Consider the following 23114-nt stretch of genomic DNA (forward strand, 5'->3'; position numbering starts at 1 on the left):
TTTGACTTTTCAAACTAAATAATAAATTTTCATCCCTATTCTCCCTTCCCAATCTTTGCGTTAACAAAGGTTAAATCCTTAATTCTAAAATATCCATATTTTCATTATACTCAAACAGAGAACCAACAAATATTTCCTCCCGTTATATTTTAGGAAATAACTTAATTTTCTTATAACACTCATCACCTTTGAGTATATTGACAAATATGTTGGAATTTACTCCTTGATCTGAGCACCTCTGCTGAGGTAAAATGGAATGATAAACTCCTCTTCATGATCTTGTTTGAGCTCCTCCTGAACTCCATATCAATTTGCGATTGCAGTAAATTATTTTTCCACTGACTTCTTGACAACCATCAAAGTTCTCAGTCCATTCAATGATATTATATCCTCTAAGTCCAGGAGGATTCTCTAACTTACTCGTATTTAAATTTATCCGCTTACTCGTTTTATTTACGGACATCCCCGTTATCTTCTCGATAATACTTATTTGATATTTTTCACACTCATTGTGTTTCCCATTTATACACCAAGGCTGATTACGTCTCCATTCCCCTGTTTGATTATAGCGTGGTTCTAACATTTATATAGCAGTTAAAAAGGCGGCGGTCGCCCGTTAACACCCCGAGCCCCCCCCCCCCCCCCCTGTTTTTAAATTATCGTTATCACTGATATATTGTCTTAACACTTCTACTTATCTTTTAAATATCTTAACTCTTATGTTTATCTTCACACTTACATGTCTTAGAACTTATACTTATCTTTTAAATATCTTAACACTTTTATTCCTCAACACCAACCACAAGGGAGACTATCAATTCCATTTTATAAAATCAACCTCTTGTCATCAAAAGCACCCAATGCTTTCTTATTCACCTATTCTGAATACAACTCATGTTTATAGCTTCTTATAGTATTCATTTTTACATACTCTACTTTCTTCTCTGTTAAACAATTATAATGATTTTCAAAGTTTATTGTCTCTTTAATTACATTCTTCTTTATTCCCTTTAATTTTTTATCACACTTTTCAATATTATTATCAAAGTATTTATAAGTATGAGCTTTAGACCTTAAACCTACAAACCCACTCATCACATTACCCCCAATTCATCCATAAACTTTCCAATAACCTTTTTATTCTTTGGTTTGGCGGATGGGTTGGTTTGGCGGATGTGTTGGATTGGCGGATATGTTGGTTTGCGGATGTGTTGGTTTGGCGGATGTGTTGGTTTGGCGGATGTGTTGGTTTGCGGATGTGTGGGTTTGCGGATGTGTTGGTTTGGCGGATGTGTTGGTTTGGCGGATGGGTTGGTTTGGCGGATGGGTTGGTTTGGCGGATGGGTTGGTTTGGCGGATGTGTTGGTTTGCGGATGTGTTGGTTTGGCGGATGTGTTGGTTTGGCGGATGTGTTGGTTTGCGGATGTGTTGGTTTGCGGATGTGTGGGTTTGCCGGATGTGTTGGTTTGCGGATGTGCTGGTTTGGCGGATGTGTTGGTTATGCGGATGCGTTGGTTTGGCGGATGCATTGGTTTGGCGGATGCGTTGGTTTGGCGGATGCGTTCGTTTTGCGGATGCGTTGGTTTGGCGGATGCGTTGGTTTGGCGGATGTGTTGGTTTGGCGGATGTGTTGGTTTAGCTGATTTGTTGGTTGAGCGGATTTGTTGGTTTGGGGGAAGTGTTAGTTGAGTGGATTTGTTGGTTTGGCAGAGGTGCTGGTGTGGCGCCTGTGTTGGTTTTGCGGATGTGTTAGTTTGGTGAATGTGTTGGTTTAGTGGATGTGTTTGTTTGGCGGATGTGTTAGTTTGACGGATGTCTTAGTTTGGCGCATGTGTTTGTTTGGCGGATGTGTTTGTTTGGCGGATGTGTTAGTTTGGCGGATGTCTTAGTTTGGCGCATGTGTTTGTTTGGCGGATGTGTTTCTTTGGCGGATGCCTTAGTTTGGTGCATGTGTTTGTTTTGCGGATGTGTTAGTTTGGCGGATGTCTTAGTTTGGCGCATGTGTTTGTTTGGCGGATGTGTTAGTTTGGCGGATGTGTTGGTTTGCGGATGTGTTGGTTTGCGGATGTGTGGGTTTGCGGATGTGTTGGTTTGCGGATGTGTGGGTTTGCCGGATGTGTTGGTTTGGCGGATGTGTTGGTTTGCGGATGTGTTGGTTTGCGGATGTGTGGGTTTGCCGGAAGTGTTGGTTTGCGGATGTGCTGGTTTGGCGGATGTGTTGGTTATGCGGATGCGTTGGTTTGGTGGATGCATTGGTTTGGCGGATGCGTTGGTTTGGCGGATGCGTTGGTTTGGCGGATGCGTTGGTTTGGCGGATGTGTTGGTTTGGCTGATGTGTTGGTTTAGCTGATTTGTTGGTTGAGCGGATTTGTTGGTTTGGCGGAAGTGTTAGTTGAGTGGATTTGTTGGTTTGGCAGAGGTGCTGGTGTGGCGCCTGTGTTGGTTTTGCGGATGTGATAGTTTGGTGAATGTGTTGGTTTAGTGGATGTGTTTGTTTGGCGGATGTGTTAGTTTGGCGGATGTCTTAGTTTGGCGCATGTGTTTGTATTGGGGGATGTGTTTGTTTGGCGGATGTGTTAGTTTGGCGGATGTCTTAGTCTGGCGCATGTGTTTGTTTGGCGGATGTGTTTCTTTGGCGGATGTCTTAGTTTGGTGCATGTGTTTGTTTTGCGGATGTGTTAGTTTGGCGGATGTCTTAGTTTGGCGCATGTGTTTGTTTGGCGGATGTGTTAGTTTGGCGGATGTCTTATTGTCTTAGTTTGGTGAAAGTGTTTGTTTGGCGGATGTCTTAGTTTGGCACATGTGTTTGTTTGGTGGATGTGTTAGTTTGGTGGATGTCTTAGTTTGGCGAAAGTGTTTCTTTGTCGAAAGTGTTTGTTTGGCAGATGTGTTAGTTTGGCGGATGGCTTATTTTGGTGCATGTGTTTGTTTGCCGGATGTGTTAGTTTGGCGGATGGCTTAGTTTGGCGCATGTGTTTGTTTGGCGGATGTGTTTGTTTGGCGGATGTGTTTGTTTGGCGGGTGTCGTTTTATGGTGCATTGGTTTGTTTGGCGGATGTGTTCGTTTGGCGGATGTGTTAGTTTGGCGCATTTGTTTGTTGGGCGGATGTGTTCGTTTGGTGCATGTGTTTATTTGGCAGATGTGTTAGTTTGTCGGATGTCTTAATTTGGCGCATGTGTTTGTTTGGCAGATGTGTTAGTTTGGCGGATGTCTTAGCTTGGCACATGTGTTTGTTTGGCAGATGTGTTAGTTTGGCGGATGTCTGAGTTTGGCGCATGTGTTTGTTTGGCGAATGTGTTAGTTTGGCAGATGTCTTAGTTTGGCGCATGTGTTTGTTTGGCGGATGTGTTCGTTTGGTGGATGTCTTCGTTTGGCGGATGTGTTAGTTTGGCGGATGTCTGAGTTTGGCGCATGTGTTTGTTTGGAGAATGTGTTAGTTTGGCGGATGTCTTAGTTTGACGAAAGTGTTTGTTTGGCAGATGTGTTAGTTTGGCGGATGTCTTAGTTTGGCGCATGTGTTTGTTTGGCGGATGTCTGAGTTTGGCGCATGTGTTTGTTTGGCGGATGTGTTAGTTTGGCGGATGTCTTAGTTTGGCGCATGTGTTTGTTTGGCGGATGTCTGAGTTTGGCGCATGTGTTTGTTTGGCGGATGTGTTAGTTTGGCAGATGTCTTAGTTTGGCGCATGTGTTTGTTTGGCGGATGTGTTCGTTTGGTGGATGTCTTAGTTTGGCGGATGTGTTAGTTTGGCGGATGTGCTGGTTTGGCGGATGTGTTGGTTATGCGGATGCGTTGGTTTGGCGGATGCATTGGTTTGGCGGATGCGTTGGTTTTGCGGATGCGTTGGTTTGGCGGATGTGTTGGTTTGGCGGATGTGTTGGTTTGGCGGATGTGTTGGTTTAGCTGATGTGTTGGTTGAGCGGATTTGTTGGTTTGGCGGAAGTGTTAGTTTAGTGGATTTGTTGGTTTGGCAGAGGTGCTGGTGTGGCGCCTGTGTTGGTTTTGCGGATGTGTTAGTTTGGTGAATGTGTTGGTTTAGTGGATGTGTTTGTTTGGCGGATGTGTTAGTTTGGCGGATGTCTTAGTTTGGCGCATGTGTTTGTTTGGCAGATGTGTTTGTTTGGCGGATGTCTTAGTTTGGTGCATGTGTTTGTTTTGCGGATGTGTTAGTTTGGCGGATGTCTTAGTTTGGCGCATGTGTTTGTTTGGCGGATGTGTTAGTTTGGCGGATGTCTTATTGTCTTAGTTTGGCACATGTGTTTGTTTGGCGGATGTGTTTCTTTGGAACAAACACACACGGAACACGGAACAAACACACGCGGAACAAACACATCCACTAAACCAACACATTCACCAAACTAACACATCCGCAAAACCAACACAGGCGCCACACCAGCACCTCTGCCAAACCAAAAAATCCACTCAACTAACACTTCCGCCAAACCAACAAATCCGCTCAACCAACAAATCAGCTAAACCAACGAATCCGCCAAACCAACACATCCGCCAAACCAACGCATCCGCCAAACCAACGCATCCGCCAAACCAATGCATCCGCCAAACCAATGCATCCGCCAAACCAACGCGGATGCGTTGTCTTAGTATGGCACATGTGTTTGTTTGGCGGATGTGTTTCTTTGGCGGATGTCTTAGTTTGGCGCATGTGTTTGTTTGGCGGATGTGTTAGTTTGGCGGATGTCTTATTGTCTTAGTTTGGTGAAAGTGTTTGTTTGGCGGATGTGTTTCTTTGGCGGATGTCTTAGTTTGGAGCATGTGTTTGTTTTGCGGATGTGTTAGTTTGGCGGATGTCTTAGTTTGGCGCATGTGTTTGTTTGGCGGATGTGTTAGTTTGGCGGATGTCTTATTGTCTTAGTTTGGTGAAAGTGTTTGTTTGGCGGATGTTTTTGTTTGGCGGATGTCTTAGTTTGGCGCATGTGTTTGTTTGGTGGATGTGTTAGTTTGGTGGATGTCTTAGTTTGGCGCATGTGTTTGTTTGGCGGATGTGTTAGTTTGGCGGATGTGTTAGTTTGGCGGATGTCTTACTTTGGCGAAAGTGTTTCTTTGTCGAAAGTGTTTGTTTGGCGGATGTGTTAGTTTGGCGGATGGCTTATTTTGGCGCATGTGTTTGTTTGCCGGATGTGTTAGTTTGGCGGATGGCTTAGTTTGGCGCATGTGTTTGTTTGGTGGATGTGTTTGTTTGGCAGATGTGTTTGTTTTTGGCGGGTGTCTTGTTATGGTGCATTGGTTTGTGTGGCAGATGTGTTAGTTTGGCGGATGTGTTAGTTTGGCGCATTTGTTTGTTGGGCGGATGTGTTCGTTTGGTGCATGTGAGTAGTGTAATAATGTTGCTTCTGGGACACCTCCGTTTAACATGGGAAATCCCTATCTAATGTCATTTACCCCCTTGTCTTTTTCAAAAATCATAAACACCTCTATTTCTCCCACCCTCATCTTTATGAACCTTTTGTCTGTAGTACCTATCCTTAATGTTGTTCATTAGACCACTCAAACACTACAAATATTTGTTTTCTCTTATAGACCTATCATCCTTCTTCTACATATCATCTGGCAGATTAATCTTTGACCCACTCAAACATTGACCCATTCACTTCCATATTAATTCTTTCCCTCCCTCATTGCCCCTAAAGACCTCTATTTCTCTCACCCTGTTCTTTACGAACCTTCTAACCTTTTGACATGTTATCCTTATTCATTAGACCACTTAAACACCTGTGATCCCTCTACCCTTATGAACCTAGGATTCCCCCTTGGTCTTATGGTACTCTTACTATCAATGATCCCGAGTAGACCACTGAAACAATGATCCTACAAATATTTGTTTATGTGTAGGAAATAATTTATTTCGCCTCCAACTTCCATCACCATCTAATATATTATTAAAGAAGAGGTTTGAGTTTGGTTCTTTTTCAAGATATTTTAACTGAGCTAAGATAAAATGGTAAACCTCCCTCAATGTTCTTGTTTGAGCACCTCCAGTGCCACATACCATTTTAAAATTATAGTATATATTTTCCTGACAACCATCAAAGTTTTCCGTCCACTCAAAAATATTTCCATGTTTTTTACCCAACTCACCGGTATTTAAATTAATTCTCTTATTTGTTTTGTGAACTTTTTTACCAGTTGCCTTTTCAATTATACCTATTTGATATTTTTCACATTCATTATGTTTTCCATTTATATACCAAGGTTGATTACACCTCCACTCTTTAGTCTGGTTGATACTTGGTTCTATCATTTATATAATAGTAAAAAAGGCGGCGGTAGCCCGTTAAAATCCCCAACCCCCCCCCTTTTTAACTTATCACTTATATATATCTTATCACTTATATATATCTTATCACTTATGTATATCTTATCACTTATATATATCTTATCACTTATATATATCTTATCACTTATATACTTATATAACCATAAGGGAGACTATCAATTCCATTTTCTAAAATAAACCTCTTATCATCAAAAGCCCCCAATGCTTTCTTATTTATCTCTTCTGAATATAATTGATGTTTATAACTTCTTATTCCATTAATCTTTCTAAACTCTTCTTTCTTTGTTGTTAAACAGTTATAATAATCCTTAAAGTTTATTGTTTCTTTAATAACATTTTTCTTTACACCTTTTAACTTCTTATCAGTCTTTTCAACGTTATTCACAATGTATTTATAAGCATAAGCCTTTGACCTCAATCCCACAAATTCACTCATAACATTTCCTCCTAATTCATCCTTGAACTTTCCAATCACCTTTTTATTTTTAGAAGAGAACAACTCACTCTCTGGACTGTAATTACTCGTGTCATAGATATTAATGTCTCTTTTCATGTCTGAATAAACATCGTTGGTATTAATTTTCAAAATAAAACTATCTGTATCCATATAAAGTAGATTAACATCATTTTGATATTTCTTCCTCAAGTTATTATAAAAGTAATCATACATTAATGACTTTGATAAATCAAGAATTGTTGTTCCAATATAAATAGGTTTGTTCATTTCAATACTCTCTTTAATCAAATGGATCGCACAAAAGTTCTCAGTAAAGACCTCAGCTCGAGTAAAACTCGGTCTATTAATTAATTTTGATGCTTGTTCCCAAGATGTTGATAGTCTGATATTTTGTCTTTTCCTCACATTCTCCATAGTCTTACCAAAGACCGCATTATTCATTAATTTATAAAAGTCTTTCTCAAAATCTGTTTTTGACTCTGTTCTTCTTTGTGTATTAAAATCAATGTACCCCTTTAACCAATGACTTTGATTGAACTTTAGAACCCTATGGATCTTCTCTACTCTTAGACCTTTTGATAAATATTGTCGCAAATTTCTTTGGTGTAGAACATAATTTTTCTTGTTATATAATGTAGTAAGTAATTTTTCTGTTGATTCACCTATATCAAACGATCGTTGATAATCACTCAACCATTCTTTCTTTGGACTTTCTTTCTCACAAGCAAATGGGAGATCTTTGTGTAGGTTATGGAGTTCCTCTGGATATTTTAAATCAATTTCAAAATAATAACCAACTTTTTCTTCATCCAATTCTTTTTGTGTAGAGATACATACATCTTGTAAAACGTTTTTGTAGTCTTTTTCCTTTACCCATCTAAGTTTTCCATAAGGAAGAGCCTGAGACATTGCCCAGCCATACAGGTTGTTCGCGTCATAGTACATCAAGTAAGAACTCTCTTTCGTTGGATCATAATTTGGAAGATATTTGTTATTTGCTTTTGCGTATCTACTCGAGCAGACTTGTGAAATTCCACCTCTTTTTGCCTTTTCAATCATCAAAAGCATATCAACATCGATTATCAAATCCAAATCTTGTTTTGTCATTTTCAACATCGCACTCCAGGCCAATCCAGGTGCTGTGTAGTAGTGAGCAGGATCCAATCCATATCCAGTGCGACAAACAGATCTAAAGGCTTCAAATACATCGGCCAATAAAAGCACATCAGTTTTGAGATACAAATCGTGATACTCGCCAAGATTCTTGATGTTATATTTTTCCCAAACATTTTGTGCGTGTACATAATCTTTATCAGATATATGACTATTATTTAATTTGTTATAGAAATTTTCTTTTGAAGGAAGTTGTGTTTCATTGAATCTCTCAAATGAGTCCATATAGTCATAGGGGTAAATTCCCTTTTGTGTTAGAAAATCTTTATCTAAAAAATACTCTGAAAGACATGGAAACTCTTTTAGATTTTGAACCAAGTTAACCAATGGACTTGCCATGAATTTAAATGTATCAAGAAATCTGATATGAGTAATAGGAGATGTGTGAATTGTTTTTGTGAATGAAATGTATTTCTGATCCGTGTTTGGAATTGCTGAGATACTTCCAGAAGTCTTTGAGAGTTCCTTGATAAATAGATGTGTATCATAATGAGCGTTGTTATGAAGAAAGACAGGAATGAAAGAGGGGAGTTGATAATTAATATTACAACTTTGATGAGCCGGACCTCTATATTTACCAGTGAGATGACAATGGTCTCTAACCTTTAGACCTTTACCAATTTTCTCCTCACAAATATGACAGACATTGTTTTTTATAAATTCCCTTTTTTCTTTACTTGTTAAGGACATTGGTTTATTGGTTTCTCTCATTATCTTGGTTAATCGAACACAGTCTTTTTCTAGTCGTTTCACAAACTCCTCTGGGGTATTTGAGCCTCTATACATCTCTAACTTGTTATATTTATCACCAACGGATGATTTGATATAATAACAAAAACCACAAGGAGTATGTTTTTGATATTTATTTGTGTATGATTCTTTTGGATCTTGAGAAGCAGTATCAATTTTTTCTAAAATACTTTCAAAATCAGCATATATAACAAATGGATGTTTGATCTTTTTATTTTCATCTTTGAATGTGATCTTTGAGCCTTCTTTAGGCATATTGATTACCGTTGATTTATGTTCGCCACAATAATTTGAATGTTTATCTAATCTTTCTTGTGAATTGAAGAAGTTAAGACAACGCAAACAAATATATATTTTATTTGTTCTCTTACAGACTTGTGGTTTTATTAATTTAGCAATATCTTTGATGTATGTATAATGTGAATTTTCGTCTGAATTAAAATATAGAAGATTAATATGAGTTTGTTTACAATTGTCAGAAAGCTTTAAAACCTGAATGTTGTTTGTTTCTGTTAGGCCATAAACATTAACTGATAAATTATTCATCTTTTCAAATTTAGGAATATCATTTAAAGTCATCGGAAACTTTAGATCTTTCGTATTTAATGTATTCTCATATTTTTTATAATGAGATACTCTTTCATCATGAAAATGTGGAGGATGTAAGTGTGCTAAAATAGACCAGAGAAAACATTTATTGTCTTTATTTTTGATATTGATAACTGCTTTTCTATTTTTGATAACACTGGGTAAATCAATGTAAGAAGAAGCTTTTAGAGGATCTGATTTAAGAATATGAATGTCTATGTAAATAATTTTTCCTATATTGAATCCACTTCCTACGATTGAATTATCCACATCTTGCTCTTGTTTAATAAGTTCATCATAGACTCCTGATGTTTTAAAATCTTGATATGAAGATATAAAGTGTGGCTCAGTTCTCATGTATGGTGCATCTATAACTCCTTCATCCTTTGTCATTTCTAATTTTACTCCCATATAAAATTTAAGTGGTTTCATTTCCTTTAGTGTTTTTTCAATCAACGTTTGAACAGCAGGTTTAACTATTTCTACAGCATCAACTATAGACTCTGGTTCAGGAGGTTTGAAGTTAAAGACTCTTATTTTAATATGTCCTTTGAATGCTCCATCAGAGTTTTTAGTTGTGATAAAATTTGATAAATGTAGATTTGTTTTAAGATGTATTTTGAAGCCTTTCTTGAGGATATTTTTATTACATGTAGAACAGTGTTTTGTTTCAGGTGGAAGAGGGGAAAGTTTGTTTAAAATGTTGTATGTATGTTTTGCGGTGAGAATATGTTGTTTATAATATTTTACTTCCTTCTCGCAAGTATCACAATAAACCATATTTATAGCGTGAGAAAACGTGGTGTTTTATATATATCACTGTGCTTAAAATAAAACACTTTTGAGCTTTACAGCTCCGTTTTATATATATCGCTGTGCTTAAACTAAAACACTTTTTCACTCAGAATCATCTAAGTCATAACTATCACATGAATACTCAGAATCATACTCAGAGTCATCAATAAAGCTACTCTCATAACTATTAGTATCATAACTATCATCTGTGTTCAATGAAATACTATCATCACCATCGTCCAAGTTCAATGAAATACTATCATCACTATCGTCCGAGTTCAATGAAATAGTAAAATCTTCACTGCTGTATTGACTCATATTTAATTAGCAAGAAAAATATTCCCATCAATATCTATATACTTTCTTTCATTAACAGATTCAATCTCTACAATTTTTATATCAAAAGTTATCTTTAAATAATCTCTAACTATCATAGAACGAAATGACATTTCACCAGAAATATTAACATCATTCATTTTACTTAGATCTACACCCTTTGGATTATTAAAGAAAATACAAATGTCTCCTCTAGAATTATTAATGGTCTTATCATTCTTTTTCAAAGTATCGTGGTCAATCACTTTTTCAAGCTTTGAATAAATTGCCAGGAGTAGAGGAGAAACTTTTGTTAGATTTACTTTAATGGATGTCTTTCCAGGTATAGTTAGAGCTCTTCCTTTAAATGAAATAGAGGGGCTCATGTTATTTTCCATAACTGGTTTTACCCAAAAATTTCCATATTTATCTTTGTTCAATTTAACATCTTTGACATATTTTTCTATATCTTCCACCGAAGTAGAGATTGATTGAAATTTGTCTTTTGTGCTTTGAAACATTGTATTTATTAATGAATAAACTTGCGTTTAGTTTAAGTAAAAATTTACCACATAAATATGATAAGTTCTGAAGGATATTTAGAATTTCCAGACTCTCCATATGATAAATTAGAGAATTGTCCGGCTTGTGATAGAGTGGGGCTTAATGATGAGGATTCATATAAACAATGTTTATTCTGTGATTATATTCTAATTAATGATAATAAGAAATATAAAAAAACATATAACTCTTTTAAATTAGAACCAAAAATGAATTACTTTACAAGATTAATAAGAGAGATGAATGTTAAGCATTATGGTGATAATACACCATTTCTTACAAGGAAAGAGACTCTTTGTATTGAGGAAATGTATAAGGGTTTAATGATATTTATTATTCAAAATAATTTTAATGGAAATGTTAATACAAGATACTACATAAATAAAATAATGAATTATTTTGAAATTAAACCCGAACTCAGGATAAAATATAGAGTTTCTAAAATAGCTCAAAAAAAGTTGGATGACTTGTTTTCCAAATATATAAATGAATGATTTTTTACCCGTTTGGGAAAATAAGATAAAATTTAATAACCATAAAAACATTCCAAATTCATTGAGATGTCTAATAGTTGGTTCAAGCGGATGTGGGAAAACCTGTTTACTTTTAAAGATGCTCCTTGGTCCTAATTTTTTAGATTATGATAATTTAATAATTTTTACAAAGTCAAGTTTTCAACCCGAGTATCAACTACTCTCACAGGGTTTTAATGCAGGTCTTAAAAAGGAAGACATTATCGGTTTATTTAAACTTCAAAACAAACTGAATGATTATAATATTGAAGATATAATACAATTATTTTGTGATACACAGAAATCAAAATCGAAACCCATAACTTGTATTCTCAGTGATAATACGGATGATATACCTTCACCTCAAGATTTAGATAAATCAAAAAAGAACCTCGTCATCTTTGATGATTGTGTTAATGAGAGAAACCAAACAGTAATGGATAGCTACTATACAAGAGGGAGACATTCTTCTTGTAATTGTATATATCTTAGTCAATCATATTTTCAACTCCCTCGACGCTCAATAAGAAACAATGCCAATACTTTTATTTTATTTAAGTTAAATTCAATAGATGTAAATAATTTTTGGAGAGATAATTGCTCTACGTTATGTAGTAAAAAAGAATTTGAAAATTATATGAAACACACGATTGGAAAATATAAATATATTGTTGTGAAACAAGATGAGATACTAAATGATATTTTTCAATAAATAAATACAGAAAATGAATACCGAAGAAAGAGAAAGAAAGTTTAAGGAACATCAACAATTAGTTTCAAAAGTTGTTAAACAACAGGAAGAGATAAAGAAGAAACGGAGACAGAAACTAACTGGTGAAGAAGCCTTTGAAAGAAAACAAGAGAAATTCTTTAAACCACTTTTGAAAACTCAACAATCACCTACAGTTCCCACGGTAGAATTTACTCCGAAAAAACTTCAAATGCTCAAAGATTTTAGTCAGATAACAAAACAAGAACTTGGTGAATTAGAATATGATGACGAGGGATTATTTCGGAAACTTGAGGAGGTAAATCAACCCCCTAATTATGTTGTGGAAGCTCTTCAAAACAATGAATATTCGGCGGGTTCAAAAACCAGAGCAGGTCTCATTCCAACAGAAGAACCAGCAGTGTTTCATCTTGTGGAAGAAAAGGTATTGATATTTAATGATGAATTGATGTTCTTGAGTTCTACTCAACCAAATGTTAAATTAACTCCAAGATTAATGTTTCTTCTAACAAACCCCGGATTCAGCGGTTCAAAATATTTTGAGGAACCACTTGATATGGAAAGAGAGGAAGATAGGGTATATATTGAGTTGCTAAATGCACTTGATTATGGAGTTTCTGTTGCTGGTAAAAGTAAGAAGAATGAGAAGGAGAAACATATTATTGATGCTTTAAGTAAGCTTGGTTCGGGTGTTAGTTTTCTTCCAAATGACCCATCACAATTAGTTAATAGGCTATTATTGTTGTTAGGTAGTAAGAAGGCTGGAAACAACAATTGTTTTAATGAATCCTCAGCCATTTTAGATCAGTTGATGAACATGAAAATAATTAATAAATGTCAATACAAAGATATTTTATTAGATATTAAATAAGATGAGAAGCACAATTCTTAGTTTTAATTTCACAACGAGCGATTACACAGCTTCATTCCCTTACCCACTACAACTTGACCCCCTTACCTCATATGAGGCATCTTTGTTGTCAATGGAAACTTACAATACCCTTTTTAATATCACAGAGAAAAACAACAAGTTTAGTTATAATCCAGGAAGTGGATATAAAACTATAACCGTTTCACCTGGAGCTTACGAGATTTCTCAAATATCTTCAGAAGTCTCTCGCCTTATGAAAGAAAAAGGTGATGAACCAAAAAATATTGTAATAGATATTCAAAAACACACTTCAAAATCAACTATTAAACTTAAAAATAATTATAAAGTTGATTTCACGATTGAAAATTCGTTTAGAGAGCTATTGGGTTTCTCTTCAAAAAAGATTGAAAATAACGGGACGTTTTACAGTGATAATGTTATCCAAATATCCTCCGGTATAAATTCAGTATTAATTCATTGTGATTTGATTGATGGTGCTTATAACGATGGAATAAGAACAAATACAATATTTTCATTCAGTGCATACTCAACCCCGATTGGTTATAAATTTAATATGGAACCAAAAAATCTTGTCTATTTACCTGTGTCAGGAAAAACCATATACAGAGTAAATTTTAGGATAACCGACCAAGATAATCGTATGATATCCTTTAATGATGAAATTATATCCATCAGAATTCACCTACGTGAAGTTTTTCAATAAATAAATAATGGTTATTGTAAGAAAACACGAGTTGGGAAAATATAAAATAATTACAGGGGAGGGCATGTTCCTTTCACCAGACTATACAAGGTATGTGGGTAAAGGATACTATAAACCTAAGAGACAACGGGGTGTGGGTCATCAATTTCGAAATAAAGGAGATGGGATAATTGATACTCTAATGGGTATTGGTTCAACCATTCTTAAACATAAAGACCTAATTGGTTCAACTGCTTCTCTCATGGGAAATGTAGCAGGTGTTGTAAAGAGTATAAAAGATGCTCAAAAGGAGTCCCATAAATTACAAGCAATCAAAGAAATTAAAAAAGGTAAAACTCAACTATCTTCACAAGAACGACAAAAAATCATTAAAATACTTGGGTCAGGGTTTCAACAATTTTAATACTATATAAATACAAGTATGGAAGCGATTGATAGTATCTATGATTTGGATGATACGATTATCATTTCAAACTCTACTAAAAAGGAAGACTATTTTAAGGTAAATGCTATTACAGGAACCGACTGGAATTCAAACGGAACAAAAAGTTTTGAAATAAATAATCAACAAACTTACTTGAATATAGCTGATAGTTTCTTGCTGTGTAAATTTAAATTCACTAAGGCTGCGAATAATACTAATGCTACACTCGTAAATGATTTCTTCTGGAAAATGTTTGACAGTGTTCGCCTGTATATTGGAACACAAGAGGTTGAAGCGGTTGATTATGTCTCTGCTACATCTGAAATGATGAAATTTACACTATATTCGTTTGGTGATAGAATGGGTAAGGGAGCTGTTGAAGGCTTTATTCCTGATATGTCAACGGGAACAAACACAGACCCTGGTTATAGTCAAAGGAAGTCAATGTATAATGATGACGCAAAAGCTGAGAATAGTTTTACCGTAGCAGTACCTCTTAAAGGTATATTTGGATTTTGTGATTATGATAAAGTTTTGTATGGTCTTAAAATTAGATTTCAACTACAAAGGAATGATAATGTAAATAGATTGCTTTTTGGGGCTGAAAATGCTTTTGGCGACAATAATAAATTTGTTATTAATGATTTGTGTTGGTATATCAATGAATATACTCCTAATCTTAAAACGGAGGAGATGTTAAATAGAAGACTTAACTCAAAGAAACCGCTAAATGTATCATACCTTAAAAGAAGATGTCAACACGTTAAACTGGAACACACTACCTACACTTGGAATTTGGGTGTTCTTGAAGGAAAGCCACGATACCTATGGCTCATTTTTTAAAAACCAGATGGAGAGGACGGTACTAATAAGAATAATGCGCTGAGTGATAATGCTAAGGTGAAACAACTTCGGGTTTCTCTTGATGGCACATTTTATCCACGAGATAGATTGGAAATTGATTGGGAAAAAAATGATTATGCGGAAGCCTACAAGTCCTACCAAAAGGTGTGTGAAAGTAATGGTAATAATGATCCTATTTTGGATATGGTTGCATTTAAAGGTTTATATACAATCTACGCAATTGACCTGAGTTCTCAAAAGGAAACTATAAAGTCTAATCGAGTGGATACTTCTCTATACATTGAAAGAGGGGAGAGTGAAGAGGTTAATGCATATTGTTTGCTTTTGGAGGAAACAGAATTACAGATTAATACAGATAATGGTGTTATGATTAATATCACATAGGTTTTTTCTCATAAATAAATGGTTGGGGTATATGTTAATCAAATCAATCTTAATAAATTAACATCTTGTATTCAAAATCAAAAGCCTTGTATTATTAATGTTAATACAATTCAAAGAAAAGGAGCTGTAAGAATTGATGTTTTACTCACACACACACAAGTAAAAACACTAAATGATGTTGGATCACTTAAAATTAAAATGACGAAACCTATGTTAAAGAAATATTCAATAGATGAGTCAAGAGGAGGATTTCTCCCGTTTCTAATTCCTTTATTTGCTGGTTTAAGTGCGGCGGGAGCATTGACTGGTGGTATTTCAGCAGCGGTAAAAACTGCTAACGAAAGGAAGGCACAACTAAAAGCTCAAAAAGAATTGGAAAGACATAACAAGGAGTTGGAGAAACAAATTAGTGGAAGTGGTGTAATTGTAGATTTTGCTCAAAAACTTGAAAGTCTACCTGATAAAGCTAGATTGTTGGTTGGAGATATGCTTTCCTCTATCGCTCAAGCGGGTGTTAAACTAACTAAATGGGGTAATGGATTGTATCTTTCTCATAAATAAATGGATAAATGGTTTAAACAATTTGGAAAGAATACAACGTCAAATATAGAACTAGCTAAGTATTGTAAAACACTAAAAATTGATAATGTGGTTATTTGTATGAGAGATGAATTAATACATATAAATAAGAATACAAAGAATATTATTATGAATTTAGACACACAGAATGGTTCTCATTGGGTTTGTATTCATAATAGTCAGGATAAATATTATTTTGATAGTTATGGTATGCCACCACCTGTTGAAGTAATACAATTCTTACAGAATGGTGTTTATCAAACATTCCAAGTTCAAGAAATTAATTCTAAATGTTGTGGCCAATTATGTTTATATGTATTATTTCAACTCAACAATAATGAAAATTTTTATGATATCATTTTTTATCTAATATAAATGACCTATGTTGGAAAAGATGGTTCTATCTTTGGAAAATCCTCTCAGGATATTGATTTATCAAATTATTATACAAAGGCACAGGCTGAACGACAAAAATATAGTGTAAGTAAAAATATTAATATGAAGAATACTTATAAATTAATCAATTATCCAAACCCTACAGATGCGAATGACTTGATTAGATTCAGTGATTTATCACAATATATATCTTTAAAGAAAACAGCACGTTTTGTGAAACAAGTAAAATTTACAACCACAACACCTGGTTATACTGACCATACACCTTTCCTCATTGAATTTAACTACCTGCTTACAATTAAATTTTATAAAGAAGGACATTTAGTTAATATGCGAATTAATAAATGGGGGTATGATATGCCTGATTTAGGGTATAATTGGTCTTTTTCAATAAACATAGAAGACCTACATGATTTAAATCAGTCTCGTAAAGAAGAATATTATCCACTTGGTGAAGATAAGGATTTATGTGGAAGTACAATTAGTAAACAACAAATACGTGATTTTAAGAAAATAAAAATATATGATAGTATAGCGATGGTTCGCATGACAAAGAAGGAAGGTAATGAGATAAGGATAGAAAGCCGAGGAATACAAACCGATTTGGTAGTGGGAAGATGGGGTGGTATTACCTGTCATAATATTAATCTCACATATATTTCTGATACATAAATGGCAGGAAGAAGACTACAAGAGAATTATAATTTTTGTATTCAAGGATACCTACAAGAAAAGGGTGCTCGGTATTACATACCTTATGATTTGGAGCATATACATGGGAATTTTGTCATAAAAAACTGGCCTTATACTGATATTGTTAAACCCACAAATAGAGACTTGTTTAAAATATTAAATAAAAATGAACTTCTCAAAGTTATGAAATATAAAACTCTTTTAGAAATCGTCAACAAATCTTATTGGTATCCTATTATGAGAAAAATAATTATAGATACAAGAATATCTCAAAATCCAGATGAGTATATGTATAATATTCTTTGGGGTTTAAACTCAAGGGTAGCAAGGGATGAGGAAGGAGTTGAAGAAGAGAAGGAGAAAAGAGAGAAAAGAGAGAAGGAGGAGAGGGAACAAAGAGAGAGGGGGGAGAGGGAGATGGAAATCAGAGCGATTCAAAAAAGAGTGGATGTATTACAGCAAGAAGATAAATCTCAACTCACCGAAGAGGAAAATAAAGAAAGAATGAATGCTGTGAAAATATTGATATCAAAAATTGCTAAGATAAATGAGGAAGGAGTTAAAGAAGAGAAGGAGGAAAGAGAGAAAAAGGAGAAGGAGGAAAGGGAGAAAAAGGAGGAGGAGAGGGAGGAAAGGGAGAAAAGAGAGAAAAAGGAGAAGGAGGAAAGGGAGAAAAAGGAGGAGGAGAGGGAGGAAAGGGAGAAAAGAGAGAAGGAGGAAAGGGAGAAAAGAGAGAAGGAGGAGAGGGAGCAAAGAGAGAGGGAGGAAAAATATAAAAAGATGGAAATCAGTGAGATTAATAAAAGATTGAAGGTATTACAGCAAATAAATCAAACTCAACGCACTGAGGAGGAAAATAAAGAAATGAGAAGTCTAATGAAAATATTATTTTCAAGAATAACAACGTCAATGTCTTCAATTTCAGGGAGGAGATTTAAACGAGAAAGTGGTGAAGAAGAAGAAGAAGAAGAAGGAAAAGATTATGTGATTGATGATGTTGGTGTCATTGACTTTAGTTAGTTTTTATTTGTAAATAAATGGAGGAGAGAGTGAAGGCATTCCTTAGGATTCTTTATGTTTTAAAAATAAAGATTGAAATGTATATGTTGAAAACCAAAAAGGTTTTGATACTCTGTCGGAATTTTTCTGATAAATAAATATGAGTTATTGTCTCAAATGTAAAAAGAAAACTAAATCTAAAAATATCTCTTATGTTAAAGCTAAAAATAATAGAGTTTATCAAAAAGGAATATGTCAAGTATGTGGCTCTAAAAAGTGCCAATTCATCTCTCCTAAAAGAGGAGGAGACATACAAAAGTTTCTGTCAGGAAGTAAATTTACAACAACTGGAATTCCAGGGGAATTACACCTTCCAGGGTATTCTTTCTGTGGTCCAGGAACAAACTTGGATAAAAGATTAGATGAGGCTGACAATCCTAAACCTTGGTCTAAACCTACAAATAGGGTTGACGAAGTGTGTATGAAGCATGATATTGCTTATGGGAAAACCACTACGTTGACTGAAAAACATAAAGCCGACAGCGAAATGTTGTATAATTTGTCTTTGATACAAAATCCAACGTTGAGAGAGAAAGTTGATAGGTTTATTGTGAGAAATTTGATAAATGCTAAATTGAAACTTGGTCTTGGTTATTCCTCAAAAAACTATTAGGCTCTAATGATGTCATCAAGACTGAGGAGCTTTTGGCTGAAGAATTACACAAACCTATAATCACAAAGTTTAAAAGAAGGAAGGTTTATTCTAAATACACCGACCACATATGGTCCGCTGATTTAATTGAATTGAATAATGACAGGGGATACAGGTATGCTTTAACCGTTATTGATTTGAGGAGTAGATTTGCCTGGGTTGTCCCTTTAAAAAAAAAAAGGGGTGATACTTTAATGTTAGCCTTTAAGCTAATATTTGATCGGGATAAAAGGAAACCAAAGAAGTTATGGACTGATGAGGGAACAGAGTTCTATAACAAAATATTCATGAAATTTCTTAAGGGGAAGGGTATTAAATTATACAGCACCTTTAATGAAGGAAAGGCAGTTGTTATTGAGCGTTTTAATCGTACTTTAAAAGAGAAATTATATAAAAAATTCACACAACTCGGTTCTCAAAAATGGGTGTATTTAATTCAGGATATTGTAGATAATTACAATAATACAGTTCATTCATCAACAAAATCAAAACCATCAGAAACATTTACAAAATTAGAATATGAAAAGGAGATTAATTTGAGAAAGCCCAAGTTCAAAGTTGGTGATATGGTAAGGATATACAAATGGAAAAGCCATTTTGAGAAAGGTTATACACAAAAATGGACTCGTGAATTATTTAAAATCATTGATGTAATGGATACAGTCCCTTGGACTTACAAATTAAATGATTTAAATGGAGAAGAAATCTTGGGTTCATTTTACTCGCAAGAATTACAAAAAACAAAGCTAATAATTCATTAAACAACATTTCTATTCACCCCACCCAGATTAGCTAATTTAATTAGTGGTAATAAAAAAAATATTAAATAAACAAAAATCATAAGCCACACCCACACAGACCACGCCCACACAGACCCCACCCACACAGACCCCGCCCACACAGACCCCGCCCACACAGACCACACCCATCATCCCCCACCCCCAGTGCGTCCCCCACCCTTGATCCCCCCTCATCCCACCCCCACCTTCCCCACACACACAAGGGGAGGGGAGGGGTGGGATGAGGGGGGGCCAAGGGAGGGGGACGCACCTTCCTGTCCCTTTTCCTTTATTCTCTTTTTGTAATTAAGAATTAAATAATTGTAAACAAAACAAATATATATAAATATTGAAAACATTAAAATCTTTATATTATTAAAACATTTTTCTTGAGGTATACATTCAACTTCTCCCCAGCATAAGTCATCAATTTCTTCCCAGCACAAGTCAAAGGTTGGTTCAGCAGATGTCTTCAGGTTTTGAATCTCTTTCTATTAAAGACAAGAGGGGAGAGATATTTATTTCATATTTATGTTCCATGTCAAAGCGTCTTGAAAAGCGCTATACAAAATAAATGTATTATTATTATTATTATTAATATAGGGTCGGATGCCCTTCCTGACACCAACCTTGAATCACCTCTTATGATGCGCAGGGATATGGTGTACCTATTATAAACGGTGAACCACATACACACACGTACACACATGCTTACCTCGAAAAAATCCAGCTTAGCGTCAAGATCGTTGAGTTGAAAATGAAGAGTACCACAGGTTGGTAGGAAATAACCACTCCTTGGGAGATCAAAATCATCCCACTCAAAATTTTGGTCTTCGAGGTTAATACTGCAAACAAAATAAGGAGAAATTACTATGCTGAAGTAAGCCCGACAAAACATCACACACACGCACACACTTTCACAGATACATACACTCACATACACACACAAACACACACACATACACACACACACATACACATACACACACATACACACACACTAAGGCAGCGTCATTTAACACCAACGTATTTTATTTAGTGTCATACCTTTTACATGAATCCTCTAAGAACGGTGAAACTGGCAAATGGTTTAAATGCTCATTCGCCTCGTTGTAAATCTCTTTCGGAAAAACTTCATTTTCTGCCAAGACCAGGTCATTTTCAAAACCTGAATTGCTGTAATAAAAAAAATATATCATGTTATATAAATTTAAATTAATCACATACAAAGCTCTCACCAACAGTTCAATTCTGAATGTTCAAACAGTTCAAACTTACCCTTGTGAGTATTCTTCATCACTGGAATAAGACGAGTTGTCGTTCATCTTCATCGATTCGTAATTATGAAAACAGCACGACAACACGACTTTTATAATGTCCAAAATATATTTTCGGGAACAGAACTCAGCTTTAACATTTCGAGGAAACAGGAAATAAGACCATGAGAAATTCCCAACGCGTCATTTCTTGTAAAGTTAAGCAACATGCCATTTCTTTCTTTAATTAAAAAAAGGTTCGAGGTTTAAGTATGGCATCCTTAATGAATGTGAAAAATATCAAATAAGACTTATTGAAAAGGCAACTGGTAAAAAAGTTCACAAAACAAATAAGAGAATTAATTTAAATACCGGTGAGTTGGGTAAAAAACATGGAAATATTTTTGAGTGGACGGAAAACTTTGATGGTTGTCAGGAAAATATATACTATAATTTTAAAATGGTATGTGGCACTGGAGGTGCTCAAACAAGAACATTGAGGGAGGTTTACCATTTTATCTTAGCTCAGTTAAAATATCTTGAAAAAGAACCAAACTCAAACCTCTTCTTTAATAATATATTAGATGGTGATGGAAGTTGGAGGCGAAATAAATTATTTCCTACACATAAACAAATATTTGTAGGGTCGTTGTTTGAGTGGGTTATATTCACCAGATGATATTAAGAGTAAAAGGTTAAAAGGTTCATAAGGTCAGAAGGATCACAGGTGTTTAAGTGGTCTAATGAATAAGGATAACATGTCAAAAGGTTAGAAGGTTCGTAAAGAACAGGGTGAGAGAAATAGAGGTCTTTAGGGGCAATGAGGGAGGGAAAGAATTAATATGGAAGTGAATGGGTCAATGTTTGAGTGGGTCAAAGATTAATCTGCCAGATGATATGTAGAAGAAGGATGATAGGTCTATAAGAGAAAACAAATATTTGTAGTGTTTGAGTGGTCTAATGAACAACATTAAGGATAGGTACTACAGACAAAAGGTTCATAAAGATGAGGGTGGGAGAAATAGAGGTGTTTATGATTTTTGAAAAAGACAAGGGGGTAAATGACATTAGATAGGGATTTCCCATGTTAAACGGAGGTGTCCCAGAAGCAACATTATTACACTACTCATGTGTTTATTTGGCAGATGTGTTAGTTTGTCGGATGTCTTAATTTGGCGCATGTGTTTGTTTGGCGGATGTGTTAGTTTGGCGGATTCTTAGCTTGGCACATCTGTTTGTTTGGTGGATGTGTTAGTTTGGCGGATGTCTTAGTTTGGCGCATGTGTTTGTTTGGTGGATGTGTTAGTTTGGCGGATGTCTTAGTTTGGCTTATGTGTTTGTTTGGCGGATGTGTTAGTTTGGCGGATGTCTTAGTTTGGCGAAAGTGTTTGTTTGGCGGATGTGTTAGTTTGGTGGATGTCTTAGTTTGGCTCATGTGTTTGTTTGGCGGATGTGTTTGTTTGGCGGATGTGTTCGTTTGGTGGATGTCTTAGTTTGGCGGATGTGTTAGTTTGGCGGATGTCTGAGTTTGGCGCATGTGTATGTTTGGAGAATGTGTTAGTTTGGCGGATGTCTTAGTTTGACGAAAGTGTTTGTTTGGCAGATGTGTTAGTTTGGCGGATGTCTTAGTTTGGCGCATGTGTTTGTTTGGCGGATGTCTGAGTTTGGCGCATGTGTTTGTTTGGCGGATGTGTTAGTTTGGCAGATGTCTTAGTTTGGCGCATGTGTTTGTTTGGCGGATGTCTGAGTTTGGCGCATGTGTTTGTTTGGCAGATGTGTTAGTTTGGCAGATGTCTTAGTTTGGCGCATGTGTTTGTTTGGCGGATGTGTTCGTTTGGTGGATGTCTTAGTTTGGGGGATGTGTTAGTTTGGCGGATGTGCTGGTTTGGCGGATGTGTTGGTTATGCGGATGCGTTGGTTTGGCGGATGCATTGGTTTGGCGGATGCGTTGGTTTTGCGGATGCGTTGGTTTGGCGGATGTGTTGGTTTGGCGGATGTGTTGGTTTGGCGGATGTGTTGGTTTGGCGGATGTGTTGGTTTAGCTGATGTGTTGGTTGAGCGGATTTGTTGGTTTGGCGGAAGTGTTAGTTTAGTGGATTTGTTGGTTTGGCAGAGGTGCTGGTGTGGCGACTGTGTTGGTTTTGCGGATGTGTTAGTTTGGTGAATGTGTTGGTTTAGTGGATGTGTTTGTTTGGCGGATGTGTTAGTTTGGCGGATGTCTTAGTTTGGCGCATGTGTTTGTTTGGCAGATGTGTTTG

General features: G+C 35.7%; 1 protein-coding gene and 1 long non-coding RNA gene across 3 annotated transcripts in view; one reads left to right on the forward strand and one right to left on the reverse strand.

The window, feature by feature from the left end:
- LOC137421250 (b(0,+)-type amino acid transporter 1-like) overlaps positions 1–23114 on the forward strand; it is a 212450-nt gene that overhangs the window by 77147 nt on the left and 112189 nt on the right. The window lies entirely within an intron of this gene.
- On the reverse strand, positions 19234–20974 carry LOC137428334 (uncharacterized). Its single transcript, XR_013622375.1, has 3 exons — positions 20648–20974; positions 20316–20445; positions 19234–20091 (listed from the first exon to the last, which is right to left on the reverse strand). It is a non-coding gene; the product is annotated as an uncharacterized LOC137428334 (long non-coding RNA).

The sequence above is a fragment of the Myxine glutinosa genome, chromosome 2 (genome assembly GCF_964187855.1).
Source record: "Myxine glutinosa chromosome 2, kmMyxGlut1.1, whole genome shotgun sequence".
In the NCBI taxonomy this organism is placed as follows: domain Eukaryota; kingdom Metazoa; phylum Chordata; class Myxini; order Myxiniformes; family Myxinidae; genus Myxine; species Myxine glutinosa.